The sequence below is a fragment of the Heterodontus francisci genome, unplaced genomic scaffold (genome assembly GCF_036365525.1).
Source record: "Heterodontus francisci isolate sHetFra1 unplaced genomic scaffold, sHetFra1.hap1 HAP1_SCAFFOLD_57, whole genome shotgun sequence".
Lineage (NCBI taxonomy): Eukaryota > Metazoa > Chordata > Chondrichthyes > Heterodontiformes > Heterodontidae > Heterodontus > Heterodontus francisci.
The window spans coordinates 6,737,608-6,753,342 of NW_027142024.1; positions in this window are offsets into that span (position 1 = coordinate 6,737,608).

Genomic DNA, 15,735 nt, shown 5'->3' on the forward strand with positions numbered 1-15,735 from the left:
CTCAAACTAAGGCAGCGGCTCAAACTAATGAAGCCCCTCAATCTAAGGCAGCCCCTCAAACTAAGGCAGCCGCTCAAACTAATGCAGCCCCTCAAACTAAGGCAGCCGCTCAAACTAAGGAAGCCCCTCAAACTAAGGCAGCCTCTCAAACTAAGACACCCCCTCAAACTAATGCAGCCCCTCAATCTAAGGCACCCCCTCATTCTAAGTCAGCCCCTCAAACTAAGACAGCCGCTCAAACTAAGGCAGCCCCTCAAACTAAGGCACCCCCTCAAACTAATGCAGCCCCTCAAACTAAGGCACCCCCTCAAACTAATGCAGCCCCTCAATCTAAGGCACCCCCTCATTCTAAGTCAGCCCCTCAAACTAAGACAGCCGCTCAAACTAATGCAGCCCCTCAAACTAAGGCAGCCCCTTAAACTAAGCCAGCCCCTCAGAATAATGCAGCCACTCAATCAGAGGCAGACTCTCAAACTAATGCAGCCACTCAATCAAAGGCAGCCCCTCAGACTAAGCCATCCCCTCAAACTAAGGCAGCCCCTCAAACTAAGGCAGCCCCTCAAACTAAGACAGACTCTCAAACTAATGCAGCCCCTTAAAGTAAGGCAGCCCCACAAACTAAGGGAGCGCCTCAACCAAAGGCAGCCCCTCAAACTCATGCAGCCGCTCAAACTAAGGAAGCCGCTCAAACTAAGGAAGCCCCTCAAACTCAGGCAGCCTCACAATCTAAGGCAGCCGCTCAAACTAAGGCAGCCTGTCAAACTAAGGCAGCCTCTCAAAGTAAGGCAGACCCTCAAACTAACGCAGCCGCTCAAACTAAGGCAGCCCCTCAAACTAAGGCAGACTCTCAAAGTAAGGCAGAACCTCAAACTAAGGCAGCCGCTCAAACTAAGGCAGACTCTCAGACGAAGGCAACCTCTCAAACTAAGTCAGCTGCTCAATCTCAAGCAGCCCCTCAAACTAAGGCAGCCCCTCAAACTGAGGCAGCGGCTCAAACTAATGCAGCCCCTCAATCTAAGGCAGCCGCTCAAACTAAAGCAGCCCATCAAACAAATGCAGAACCTAAATCTAAGGATGCCCCTCAAACTAAGGCAGCCCCTCAAACTAATGCAGACCCTCAATCTAAGGCAGCCCCTCAAACAAATGCAGCCCCTCAAACGAAGTCAGCCCCTCAAACTCAGTCAGCCCCTCAAACTAATGCAGCCACTCAATCAAAGGCAGTCTCTCAAACTACTGCAGCCACTCAATCAAAGGCAGCCCCTCAAACTAAGCCAACCCCTCAAACTAAGGCAGCCCCTCAAACTAAGGCAGCCCCTCCAACTAAGGCAGACTCTTAAACTAATGCTGCCCCTTAAAGTTAGGCAGCCCCTCAAAATAAGGGAGAACCTCAACCAAAAGCAGCCCCTCAAACAAATGCAGCCACTCAAACTAAGGCAGCCCCTCAAACTCAGGCAGCCTCTCAAACTAAGGCAGCCGCTCAAACTAAGGCAGCCTGTCAAACTAAGGCAGCCTCTCAAAGTAAGGCAGACCCTCAAACTAAAGCAGCCCATCAAATTAATGCAGCCCCTCAATCTAAGGCAGCCACTCAAAATAATGCAGCCACTCAATCAGAGGCAGACTCTCAAACTAATGCAGCCACTCAATCAAAGGCAGCCCCTCAAACTAAGCCATCCCCTCATACTAAGGCAGCCCCTCAAACTAAGGCAGACTCTAAAACTAATGCAGCCCCGTAAAGTAAGGCAGCCCCACAAACTAAGGGAGCGCCTCAACCAAAGTCAGCCCCTCAAACTAATGCAGCCGCTCAAACTAAGGCAGCCCCTCAAACTCAGGCAGCCTCTCAATCTAAGGCAGCCGCTCAAACTAAGGCAGCCTGTCAAACTAAGGCAGCCTCTCAAAATAAGGCAGACCCTCAACCTAAGGCAGCCGCTCAAACTAAGGCAGACTCTCAGACGAAGGCAACCTCTCAAACTAAGTCAGCCGCTCAATCGAAGGCAGCCCCTCAATCAAAGGCAGTCCCTCAAACTAAGGCAACCGCTCAAACTAATGCAGCCCCTCAATCTAAGGCAGCCCCTCAACTAAGGCAGCCGCTCAAACTAAAGCAGCCCATCAAACTAATGCAGCATCTAAATCTAAGGAAGCCCCTCAAACTAAGGCAGCCCCTCAAACTAATGCAGACCCTCAATCTAAGGCAGCCACTCAAACAAATGCAGCTCCTCAAACTAAGTCAGCCCCTCAAACTAAGTCAGCCCCTCAAACTAATGCAGCCACTCAATCAAAGGCAGTCTCTCAAACCAATGCAGCCACTCAAACAAAGGCAGCCCCTCAAACTAAGCCAACTCCTCAAACTAAGGCAGCCCCTCAAACTGAGGCAGACTCTCAAACTAATGCTGCCCCTTAAAGTAAGGCAGCCCCTCAAACTAAGGGAGCCCCTCAACCAAAGGCAGCCCCTCAAGCAAATGCAGCCACTCAAACTAAGGCAGCCCCTCAAACTCAGGCAGCCTCTCAAACTAAGGCAGCCGCTCAAACTAAGGCAGCCTGTCAAACTAATGCAGCCTCTCAAAGTAAGGCAGACCCTCAAACTAAGGCAGCCGCTCAAACTAAGGCAGACTCTCAAACTCAGGCAGCCCCTCAAACTAAGGAAGCCGCTCAAACTAAGGCAGACTCTCAAACTAAGGCAGCCTCTCAAACTCATTCAGCCGCTCAATCCGAGGCAGCCCCTCAAACTAAGGCAGCCACTCAAACTAAGGCAGCCGCTCAAACTAATGCAGCCCCTCAATCTAAGGCAGCCCCTCAACTAAGGCAGCCGCTCAAACAAAAGCAGCCCATCAAATTAATGCAGCCCCCTCAATCTAAGGCAGCCCCTCAAACTAAGGCAGCCCCTCAAACTGAGGCAGCCCCTCAATCTCAGGCAGCACCTCAAACCAATGCAGCCCCTCAAACTAAGTCAGCCCTTCAAACTAATTCAGCCACTCAATCAAAGGCAGACTCTCAAACTAATGCAGCCTCTCAATCAAAGGCAGCCCCTCAAGCTAAGCCGACCCCTCAAACTAAGGCTGCCCCTCAAACTAAGGCAGACTCTCAAACTAAGGCAGCCTCTCAAACTAAGTCAGCCGCTCAAATTAAGGCAGCCTCTCAAACTAAGGCAGCACCTCAAACTAAGGCAGCCCCTCAAACTAAGGCAGCACCTCAATCTAAGGCAGCCTCTCAAAGTGAGGCAGCATCTCAAACGAAGGCAGCCTCTCAAACTAAGGCAGCCCCTCAAACTAAGGCAGCCGCTCAAACTAAGGAAGCCCCTCAAACTAAGGCAGCCGCTCAAACTAAGGCAGCCGCTCAAACTAATGCAGCCCCTCAATCTCAGGCAGACCCTTAAACTAAGGCAGCCGCTCAAACTAATGCAGCCCCTCAAACTAAGGCACCCCCTCAAACTAATGCAGCCCCTCAATCTAAGACACCCCCTCATTCTAAGTCAGCCCCTCAAACTAATGCAGCCCCTCAAACTAATGCAGCCCCTCAAACTAAGGCAGCCCCTTAAACTAAGCCAGCCCCTCAAAATAATGCAGCCACTCAATCAGAGGCAGACTCTCAAACTAATGCAGCCACTCAATCAAAGGCAGCCCCTCAAACTAAGCCATCCCCTCAAACTAAGGCAGCCCCTCAAACTAAGACAGACTCTCAAACTAATGCAGCCCCTTAAAGTAAGGCATTTCCACAATCTAAGGGAGCGCCTCAACCAAAGGCAGCCCCTCAAACTCATGCAGCCGCTCAAACTAAGGAAGCCGCTCAAACTAAGGAAGCCCCTCAAACTCAGGCAGCCTCACAATCTAAGGCAGCCGCTCAAACTAAGGCAGCCTGTCAAACTAAGGCAGCCTCTCAAAGTAAGGCAGACCCTCAAACTAACGCAGCCGCTCAAACTAAGGCAGCCCCTCAAACTAAGGCAGCCGCTCAAACTAATGCAGCCCCTCAATCTAAGGCAGCCCCTCAACTAAGGCAGCCGCTCAAACTAAAGCAGCCCATCAAACTAATGCAGCACCTCAATCTAAGGCAGCCCCTCAAACTAAGGCATCCCCTCAAACTAATGCAGCCCCTCAATCTAAGGCAGCCCTCAAACAAATGCAGCCCCTCAAACTAAGTCAGCCCCTCAAACTAAGTCAGCCCCTCTAACTAATGCAGCCACTCAATCAAAGGCAGTCTCTCAAACGAATGCAGCCACTCAATCAAAGGCAGCCCCTCAAACTAAGCCAACCGCTCAAACTAAGGCAGCCCCTCAAACTAAGGCAGCCCCTCAAACTAAGGCAGCCTCTCAAACTAAGGCACACCCTCAAACTAATGCAGCCCCTCAGTGTCAGGCACCCCCTCATTCTAAGTCAGCCCCTCAAACTAAGCCAACCGCTCAAACTAAGGCAGCCCCTCAAACTAATCCAGACTCTAAAACTAATGCAGCCCCTTAAAGTCAGGCAGCCCCACAAACTAAGTGAGCGCCTCAACCAAAGGCAGCCCCTCAAACTAATGCAGCCGCTCAAAATAAGGCAGCCCCTCAAACTCAGGCAGCATCTCAATCTAAGGCAGCCTCTCAAAGTAAGGCAGAACCTCAAACTAAGGCAGCCGCTCAAACTAAGGCAGACTCTCAGACGAAGGCAACCTCTCAAACTAAGTCAGCTGCTCAATCTCAGGCAGCCCCTCAAACTAAGGCAGCCCCTCAAACTGAGGCAGCCGCTCAAACTAATGCTGCCCCTCAATCTGAGGCAGCCGCTCAAACTAAAGCAGCCCACCAAACTAATGCAGAACCTAAATCTAAGGAAGCCCCTCAAACTAAGGCAGCCCCTCAAACTAATGCAGACCCTCAATCTAAGGCAGCCCCTCAAACAAATGCAGCCCCTCAAACTAAGTCAGCCCCTCAAACTAATGCAGCCACTCAATCAAAGGCAGTCTCTCAAACTAATGCAGCCACTCAATCAAAGGCAGCACCTCAAACTAAGACAACCACTCAAACTAAGGCAGCCCCTCCAACTAAGGCAGACTCTTAAACTAATGCTGCCCCTCAAAGTAAGGCAGCCCCTCAAACTAAGGGAGCCCCTCAACCAAAGGCAGCCCCTCAACCAAAGGCAGCCCCTCAAACAAATGCAGCCACTCAAACTAAGGCAGCCCCTCAAACTCAGTCAGCCTCTCAAACTAAGGCAGCCGCTCAAACTAAGGCAGCCTGTCAAACTAAGGCAGCCTCTCAAAGTAAGGCAGACCCTCAAACTAAGGCAGCCTGTCAAACTCAGTCAGCCTCTCAAACTAAGGCAGACTCTCAAACTAAGGCAGCCCCTCAAACTAAGGAAGCTGCTCAAACTAAGGCAGACTCTCAAACTAAGGCAGCCTCTCAAACTCAGTCAGCCGCTCAAACTAAAGCAGCCCATCAAATTAATGCAGCCCCTCAATCTAAGGCAGCCACTCAAAATAATGCAGCCACTCAATCAGAGGCAGACTCTCAAACTAATGCAGCCACTCAATCAAAGGCAGCCCCTCAAACTAAGCCATCCCCTCAAACTATGGCAGCCCCTCAAACTAAGGCAGACTCTAAAACTAATGCAGCCCCTTAAAGTAAGGCAGCCCCACAAACTAATGCAGCCCCTCAATCTAAGGCAGCCCCTCAACTAAGGCAGCCCCTCAAACTAAGTCAGCCCCTCAAACTAAGTCAGCCCCTCAAACTAATGCAGCCACTCAATCAAAGGCAGTCTCTCAAACTCAGGCAGCCACTCAATCAAAGGCAGCCCCTCAAACTAAGCCAACCCCTCAAACTAAGGCAGCCCCTCAAACTAAGGCAGCCCCTCAAACTAAGGCTGCCCCTTAAAGTAAGGCAGCCCCTCAAACTAAGGCAGCCCCTCAAACTAAGGGAGCCCCTCAACCAAAGGCAGCCCCTCAAACAAATGCAGCCCATCAAATTAATGCAGCCCCTCAATCTAAGGCAGCCCCTCAAACTGAGGCAGCCCCTCAAACTGAGGCAGCCCCTCAATCTCAGGCAGCCCCTCAAACCAATGCAGCCCATCAAACTAAGTCAGCCACTCAAACTAATTCAGCCACTCAATCAAAGGCAGACTCTCAAACTAATGCAGCCTCTCAATCAAAGGCAGCCCCTCAAACTAAGCCTACCCCTCAAACTAAGGTTGCCCCTCAAACTAAGGCAGACACTCAAACTAAGGCAGCCCCTCAAACTAAGGCAGCCCCTCAAACTAAGGCAGCCCCTCAAACTAAGGTAGCACCTCAATCTAAGGCAGCCTCTCAAACTCAGGCAGCATCTCAAACGAAGGCAGCCTCTCAAACTAAGGCAGCCCCTCAATCTAAGGCAGCCCCTCAATCTAAGGCAGCCCCTCAAACTAAGGCAGCCGCTCAAACTAAGGCAGCCTCTCAAACTAATGCAGCCCCTCAATCTAAGGCAGCCCCTCAAACTAAGGCAGCCGCTCAAACTAATGCAGCCCCTCAAACTAAGGCAGCCGCTCAAACTAAGGCACCCCCTCAAACTAATGCAGCCTCTCAATCTAAGGCACCCCCTCATTCTAAGTCAGCCCCTCAAACTAATGCAGCCCCTCAAACTAATGCAGCCCCTCAAACTAATGCAGCCCCTCAAACTAATGCAGCCCCTCAAACTAAGGCAGCCCCTTAAACTAATGCAGCCCCTCAATCTAAGGCAGCCCCTCAAAATAATGCAGCCACTCAATCAGAGGCAGACACTCAAACTAAGGCAGCCCCTCAAACTAAGGCAGCCTCTCAAACTAAGGCACCCCCTCAAACTAAGTCAGCCCCTCAAACTAAGGCACCCCCTCATTCTAATTCAGCCCCTCAAACTAATGCAGCCCCTCAAACTAAGGCAGCCCCTTAAACTAAGCCAGCCGCTCAAACTAATGCAGCCCCTCAATCTAAGGCAGCCCCTCAAAATAATGCAGCCACTCAATCAGAGGCAGACTCTCAAACTAATGCAGCCACTCAATCAAAGGCAGCCCCTCAAACTAAGCCATCCCCTCAAACTAATGCAGCCCCTCAAACTAAGACAGACTCTCAAACTAATGCAGCCCCTTAAAGTAAGGCAGCCCCACAAACTACAGGAGCACCTCAACCAAAGGCAGCCCCTCAAACTCATGCAGCCGCTCAAACTAAGGAAGCCCCTCAAACTCAGGCAGCCTCACAATCTAAGGCAGCCGCTCAAACTAAGGCAGCCTGTCAAACTAAGGCAGCCTTCTCAAAGTAAGGCAAACCCTCAAACTAAGGCAGCCGCTCAAACTAAGGCAGACTCTCAAACTAAGGCAACCTCTCAAACTAAGTCAGCCGCTCAATCTAAGGCAGCCCCTCAAACTAAGGCAGACCCTCAAACTAAGGCAGCCGCTCAAACTAATGCAGCCCCTCAATCTAAGGCAGCCCCTCAACTAAGGCAGCCGCTCAAACTAAAGCAGCCCATCAAACTAATGCAGCACCTCAATCTAAGGCAGCCCCTCAAACTAAGGCAGCCCCTCAAACTAATGCAGCCCCACAATCTAAGGCAGCCCCTCAAACAAATGCAGCCCCTCAAACTAAGTCAGCCCTTCAAACTAATGCAGCCACTCAATCAAAGGCAGTCTCTCAAACGAATGCAGCCACTCAATCAAAGGCAGCCCCTCAAACTAAGCCAACCCCTCAAACTAAGGCAGCCCCTCAAACTAAGGCAGCCTCTCAAAACTAAGGCACCCCCTCAAACTAATGCAGCCCCTCAGTCTAAGTCAGCCCCTCAAACTAAGTCAGCCCCTCAAACTAAGTCAGCCCCTCAAACTAAGTCAGCCCCTCAAACTAAGTCAGCCCCTCTAACTAATGCAGCCACTCAATCAAAGGCAGTCTCCCAAACTAATGCAGCCACCCAATCAAAGGCAGCCCCTCAAAATAAGCCAACCGCTCAAACTGAGGCAGCCCCTCAAACTAAGGCAGCCTCTCAAACTAAGGCAACCCCTCAAACTAATGCAGACCCTCAGTCTAAGGCACCCCCTCATTCTAAGTCAGCCCCTCAAACTAAGTCAGCCCTTTAAACTAAGCCAGCCCCTCAAACTAATGCAGCCCCTCTATCTAAGGCAGCTCCTCAAAATAATGCAGCCACTCAATCAGAGGCAGACTCCCAAACTAATGCAGCCACTCAATCAAAGGCAGCCCCTCAAACAAAGCCATCCCCTCAACCAAAGGCAGTCCCTCAAACTAATGCAGCCGCTCAAACTAAGGCAGCCCCTCAAATTAAGGCAGCCTCTCAAAGTAAGGCAGACCCTCAAACTAAGGCAGCCGCTCAAACTAAGGCAGACTCTCAAATTAAGGCAACCTCTCAAACTAAGTCAGCCGCTCAATCTAAGGCAGCCACTCAAACTAAGGCAGCCCCTCAAACTAAGGCAGCCGCTCAAACTAATGCAGCCCCTCAATCTAAGGCAGCCCCTCAACTAAGGCAGCCGCTCAAACTAAAGCAGCCCATCAAACTAATGCAGCACCTCAATCTAAGGCAGCCCGTCAAACTAATGAAGCCACTCAATCTAAGGCCGCCCCTCAAACAAATGCAGCCCCTCAAACTAAGTCAGCCCCTCAAACTAAGTCAGCCCCTCAAACTAATGCAGCCTCTCAATCAAAGGCAGTCTCTCAAACTAATGCAGCCACTCAATCAAAGGCAGCCCCTCAAACTAAGCCAACCCCTCAAACTAAGGCAGCCGCTCAAACTAAGGCAGACTCTCAAACTAATGCTGCCCCTTAAAGTAAGGCAGACCCTCAAACTAAGGGAGCCTCTCAACCAAAGGCAGCCCCTCAAAATAAGCCAAACGCTCAAACTAAGGCAGCCTCTCAAAGTACAGCAGCCCCTCAAACAAATGCAGCCCCTCAATCTAAGGCAGCCGCTCAAACTAAGTCAGCCCCTCAAACTATGCGAGCCGGTCAAACTAAGTCATTCGCTCAAACTAAGGCAGCCCCTCAAACTAATGCAGCCCCTCAGTGTAAGGCACCCCCTCATTCTAAGTCAGCCACTCAAACTGATGCAGCCCCTCAAACTAAGGCTGCCCCTTAAACTAAGGCAGCCCCTCAAACTAATGCAGCCCCTCAATCTAAGGCAGCCGCTCAAAATAATGCAGCCACTCAATCGGAAGCAGACTCTCAAACTAATGCAGCCCCTTAAAGTAAGGCAGCCCCACAAACTAAGGGAGCGCCTCAACCAAAGGCAGCCCCTCAAACTAATGCAGCCGCTCAAACTAAGGCAGCCCCTCAAACTCAGGCAGACTCTCAATCGAAGTCAGCCGCTCAGACAAAGGCAGCCCCTCAAACTAAGGCAGCCCCTCAAACTAAGGCAGCCCTTCAACTAAGGCAGCTGCTCAAACTAAAGCAGCCCATCAAACTAATGCAGCACCTCAAACTAATGCAGCCACTCAATCTAAGGCAGCCCCTCAAACAAATGCAGCCCCTCAAACTGAGTCAGCCCCTCAAACTAATGCAGCCACTCAATCAAAGGCAGTCTCTCAAACTAATGCAGCCACTCAATCAAAGGCAGCCCCTCAAACTAAGCCAACCCCTCAAACTAAGGCAGCCCCTCAAACTAAGGCAGACTCTCAAACTAATGCTGCCCCTGAAAGTAAGGCAGACCCTCAAACTAAGGGAGCCTCTCAACCAAAGGCAGCCCCTCAAACTAATGCAGCCACTCAAACTAAGGCAGCCCTTCAAACTCAGGCAGCCTCTCAAACTAAGGCAGCCGCTCAAAGTAAGGCAGACCCTCAAACTAAGGCAGCCGCTCAAACTGAGGCAGACTCTCAAACTCAGGCAGCCCCTCAAACTAAGGCAGCCGCTCAAACTAAGGCAGCCCCTCAAACTAAGGCAGCCCCTCAAACTAAGGCAGCCGCTCAAACTAAGGCCGCCGCTCAAACTAAGGCAGCCCCTCTAACTAAGGCAGCCGCTCAAACTAAGGCAGCCGCTCAAACTAATGCAGCCCCTCGAACTAAGGCAGCCGCTCAAACTAATGCAGCCCCTCAAACTAAGGCAGCCGCTCAAACTAAGGCAGCCCCTCAAACATAAGGCACCCCCTCAAACTAATGCAGCCCCTCAATCTAAGGCACCCCCTCATTCTAAGTCAGTCCCTCAAACTAATGCAGCCCCTCAAACTAAGGCAGCCCCTTAAACTAAGCCAGCCCCTCAAACTAATGCAGCCTCTCAATCAAAGGCAGCCCCTCAAACTAAGCCTACCCCTCAAACTAAGGCTGCCCCTCAAACTAAGGCAGACTCTCAAACTAAGGCAGCCTCTCAAACTAAGTCAGCCGCTCAAACTAAGGCAGCTTCTCAAACTAAGGCAGCCCCTCAAATTAAGGCAGCCCCTCAAAAGAAGGCAGCACCTCAATCTAAGGCAGCCTCTCAAACTAAGGCAGCATCCCAAACGAAGGCAGCCTCTCAAACTAAGGCAGCCCCTCAAACTAAGGCAGACTCTCAAACTAAGGCACCCCCTCAAACTAATGCAGCCCCTCAGTCTAAGGCACCCCCTCATTCGAAGTCAGCCCTCAAACTAAGTCAGCCCCTCAAACTAAATCAGCCCCTCTAACTAATGCAGCCACTCAATCAAAGGCCGTCTCTCAAACTAATGCAGCCACTCAATCAAAGGCAGCCCCTCAAACTAAGCCAACCCCTCAAACTAAGTCAGCCTCTCAAACTAAGGCACCCCCTCAAACTAATGCAGCCCCTCAGTGTAAGGCACCCCCTCATTCTAAGGCAGCCCCTCAAACTAATGCATGCCCTCAATCTAAGGCAGCCCCTCAAAATAATGGAGCCACTCAATCAAAGTCAGCCCCTCAAACTAAGCCATCCCCTCAAACTAAGGCAGCCCCTCAAACTAAGGCAGACTCTCAAACTAATGCAGCCCCTTAAAGTAAGGCAGCCCCACAAACTAAGGGAGCGCCTCAACCAAAGGAAGCCCCTCAAACTAATGCAGCCGCTCAAACCAATGCAGCCCCTCAAACTCAGGCAGCCTCTCAATCTAAGTCAGCCGCTCAAAATAAGGCAGCCTGTCAAACTAAGGCAGCCTCTCAAAGTAAGGCAGACCCTCAAACTAAGGCAGCCGCTCAAACTAATGCAGCCCCTCAATCGAAGGCAGCCCCTCAACTAAGGCAGCCGCTCAATCTAAAGCAGCCCATCAAACTAATGCAGCACCTCAATCTGAGGCAGCCCGTCAAACTAAGGCAGCCCCTCAAACTAATGCAGCCACTCAATCTAAGGCAGCACCTCAAACAAATGCAGCCCTTCAAACTAAGTCAGCCCCTCAAACTATTTCAGCCCCTCAAAATAATGCAGCCACTCAATCAAAGGCAGACTCTCAAACTAATGCAGCCACTCAATCAAAGGCAGCCCCTCAAACTAAGCCAACCCCTCAAACTAAGGCAGCCCCTCAAACTAAGGCAGACTCTCAAACTAATGCTGCCCCTTAAAGTAAGGCAGACCCTCAAACTAAGGGAGCCTCTCAACCAAAGGCAGCCCCTCAAACTAATGCAGCCACTCAAACTAAGGCAGCCCTTCAAACTCAGGCAGCCTCTCAAACTAAGGCAGCCGCTCAAACTAAGGCAGCCTGTCAAACTAAGGCAGCCTCTCAAAGTAAGGCAGACCCTCAAACTAAGGCAGCCGCTCAAACTGAGGCAGACTCTCAAACTCAGGCAGCCCCTCAAACTGAGGCAGCCTCTCAAACTCAGTCAGCCGCTCAATCTAAGGCAGCCACTCAAACTAAGGCAGCCCCTCAAACTAAGGCAGCCCCTCAAACTAAGGCAGCCCCTCAAACTAAGGCCGCCGCTCAAACTAAGGAAGCCCCTCAAACTAAGGCAGCCGCTCAGACTAAGGCAGCCGCTCAAACTAATGCAGCCCCTCAATCGAAGGCAGCCCCTCAAACTAAGGCAGCCGCTCAAATTAATGCAGCCCTTCAAACTAAGGCAGCCGCTCAAACTAAGGCAGCCCCTCAAACATAAGGCACCCCCTCAAACTAATGCAGCCCCTCAATCTAAGGCACCCCCTCAAACTAAGCCAACCGCTCAAACTAAGGCAGCCCCTCAAACTAAGGCAGCCCCTCAAACTAAGGCAGCCTCTCAAACTAAGGCACCCCCTCAAGCTAATGCAGCCCCTCAGTGTAAGGCACCCCTTCATTCTAAGTCAGCCCCTCAAACTGATGCAGCCCCTCAAACTAAGGCTGCCCCTTAAACTAAGCCAGCCCCTCAAACTAATGCAGCCCCTCAATCTCAGGCAGCCCCTCAAAATAATGCAGCCACTCAATCAGAGGCAGACTCTCAAACTAATGCAGCCACTCAATCAAAGGCAGCCCCTCAAACTAAGCCATCCCCTCAAACTAAGGCAGCCCCTCAAACTAAGGCAGACTCTCAAACTAATGCAGCCCCTTAAAGTAAGGCAGCCCCACAAACTAAGGGAGCGCCTCAACCAAAGGCAGCCCCTCAAACTAATGCAGCCGCTCAAACTAAGGCAGCCCCTCAAACTCAGGCAGCCTCTCAATCTAAGTCAGCCGCTCAAACTAACGCAGCCTGTCAAACTAAGGCAGCCTCTCAAAGTAAGGCAGACCCTCAAACTAAGGCAGCCGCTCAAACTAAGGCAGACTCTCAAACTAAGGCAACCTCTCAAACTAAGTCAGCCGCTCAAACTAAGGCAGCCACTCAAACTAAGGCAGCCCCTCAAACTAAGGCAGCCGCTCAAACTAATGCAGCCCCTCAATCGAAGGCAGCCCCTCAACTAAGGCAGCCGCTCAAACTAAAGCAGCCCATCAAACTAATGCAGCACCTCAATCTGAGGCAGCCCGTCAAACTAAGGCAGCCCCTCAAACTAATGCAGCCACTCAATCTAAGGCAGCCCCTCAAACAAATGCAGCCCCTCAAACTAAGTCAGCCTCTCAAACTAAGTCAGCCCCTCAAACTAATGCAGCCACTCAATCAAAGGCAGTCTCTCAAACTAATCCAACCCCTCAAACTAAGGCAGCCCCTCAAACTCAGGCAGACTCTCAAACTAATGCTGCCCCTTAAAGTAAGGCAGACCCTCAAACTAAGGGAGCCTCTCAACCAAAGGCAGCCCCTCAAACTAATGCAGCCACTCAAACTAAGGCAGCCCTTCAAACTCAGGCAGCCTCTCAAACTCAGGCAGCCGCTCAAACTAAGGCAGCCTGTCAAACTAAGGCAGCCTCTCAAAGTAAGGCAGACCCTCAAACTAAGGCAGCCGCTCAAACTGAGGCAGACGCTCAAACTCAGGCAGCCCCTGAAACTAAGGCAGCCGCTCAAACTAAGGCAGACTCTCAAACTAAGGCAGCCTCTCAAACTCAGTCAGCCGCTCAATCTAAGGCAGCCACTCAAACTAAGGCAGCCCCTCAAACTAAGGCAGCCTCTCAACCAAAGTCAGCCCCTCAAACTAATGCAGCCACTCAAACTAAGGCAGCCCTTCAAACTCAGGCAGCCTCTCAAACTAAGGCAGCCGCTCAAACTAAGGCAGCCGCTCAAACCAAGGCAGCCTGTCAAACTAAGGCAGCCTGTCAAAGTAAGGCAGACCCTCAAACTGAGGCAGACTCTCAAACTCAGGCAGCCCCTCAAACTAAGGCAGCCGCTCAAACTAAGGCAGCCCCTCAAACTAAGGCAGCCCCTCAAACTAAGGCCGCCGCTCAAACTAAGGAAGCCCCTCAAACTAAGGCAGCCGCTCAAACTAAGGCAGCCGCTCAAACTAATGCAGCCCCTCAATCTAAGGCAGCCCCTCAACTAAGGCAGCCGCTCAAACTAAAGCAGCCCATCAAACTAATGCAGCACCTCAATCTAAGGCAGCCCCTCAAACTAAGGCATCCCCTCAAACTAATGCAGCCCCTCAATCTAAGGCAGCCCTCAAACAAATGCAGCCCCTCAAACTAAGTCAGCCCCTCAAACTAAGTCAGCCCCTCAAACTAATGCAGCCACTCAATCAAAGGCAGTCTCTCAAACTAATGCAGCCACTCAATCAAAGGCAGCCCCTCAAACTGAGGCAGCCCCTCAAACTAAGGCAGACCCTCAAACTGAGGCAGCCTCTCAAACTCAGTCAGCCGCTCAATCTAAGGCAGCCACTCAAACTAAGGCAGCCCCTCAAACTAAGGCAGCCCCTCAAACTAAGGCCGCCGCTCAAACTAAGGAAGCCCCTCAAACTAAGGCAGCCGCTCAAACTAAGGCAGCCGCTCAAACTAATGCAGCCCCTCAATCGAAGGCAGCCCCTCAATCGAAGGCAGCCCCTCAAACTAAGGCAGCCGGTCAAACTAATGCAGCCCCTCAAACTAAGGCAGCCGCTCAAACTAAGGCAGCCCCTCAAACATAAGGCACCCCCTCAAACTAATGCAGCCCCTCAATCTAAGGCACCCCCTCAAACTAAGCCAACCGCTCAAACTAAGGCAGCCCCTCAAACTAAGGCAGCCTCTCAAACTAAGGCACCCCCTCAAACTAATGCAGCCCCTCAGTGTAAGGCACCCCTTCATTCTAAGTCAGCCCCTCAAACTGATGCAGCCCCTCAAACTAAGGCTGCCCCTTAAACTAAGCCAGCCCCTCAAACTAATGCAGCCCCTCAATCTAAGGCAGCCCCTCAAAATAATGCAGCCACTCAATCAGAGGCAGACTCTCAAACTAATGCAGCCACTCAATCAAAGGCAGCCCCTCAAACTAAGCCATCCCCTCAAACTAAGGCAGCCCCTCAAACTAAGGCAGACTCTCAAACTAATGCAGCCCCTTAAAGTAAGGCAGCCCCACAAACTAAGGGAGCGCCTCAACCAAAGGCAGCCCCTCAAACTAAGGCAGCCCCTCAAACTCAGGCAGCCTCTCAATCTAAGTCAGCCGCTCAAACTAAGGCTGCCTGTCAAACTAAGGCAGCCTCTCAAAGTAAGGCAGACCCTCAAACTAAGGCAGCCGCTCAAACTAAGGCAGACTCTCAAACTAAGGCAACCTCTCAAACTAAGTCAGCCGCTCAATCTAAGGCAGCCACTCAAACTAAGGCAGCCCCTCAAACTAAGGCAGCCGCTCAAACTAATGCAGCCCCTCTATCGAAGGCAGCCCCTCAACTAAGGCAGCCGCTCAAACTAAAGCAGCCCATCAAACTAATGCAGCACCTCAATCTGAGGCAGCCCGTCAAACTAAGGCAGCCCCTCAAACTAATGCAGCCACTCAATCTAAGGCAGCCCCTCAAACAAATGCAGCCCCTCAAACTAAGTCAGCCTCTCAAACTAAGTCAGCCCCTCAAACTAATGCAGCCACTCAATCAAAGGCAGTCTCTCAAACTAATGCAGCCACTCAATCAAAGGCAGCCCCTCAAACTAAGCCAACCCCTCAAACTAAGGCAGCCCCTCAAACTCAGGCAGACTCTCAAACTAATGCTGCCCCTTAAAGTAAGGCAGACCCTCAAACTAAGGGAGCCTCTCAACCAAAGGCAGCCCCTCAAACCAATGCAGCCACTCAAACTAAGGCAGCCCTTCAAACTCAGGCAGCCTCTCAAACTAAGGCAGCCGCTCAAACTAAGGCAGCCCTTCAAACTAAGGCAGCCTCTCAAACTAAGGCAGCCGCTCAAACTAAGGCAGACTCTCAAACTAAGGCAGCCTCTCAATCTAAGGCAGCCGCTCAATCTAAGGCAGCCACTCAAACTAAGGCAGCCCCTCAAACTAAGGCAGCCCCTCAAACTAAGGCCGCCGCTCAAACTAAGGAAGCCCCTCAAACTAAGGCAGCCGCTCAAACTAAGGCAGCCGCTCAAACTAAT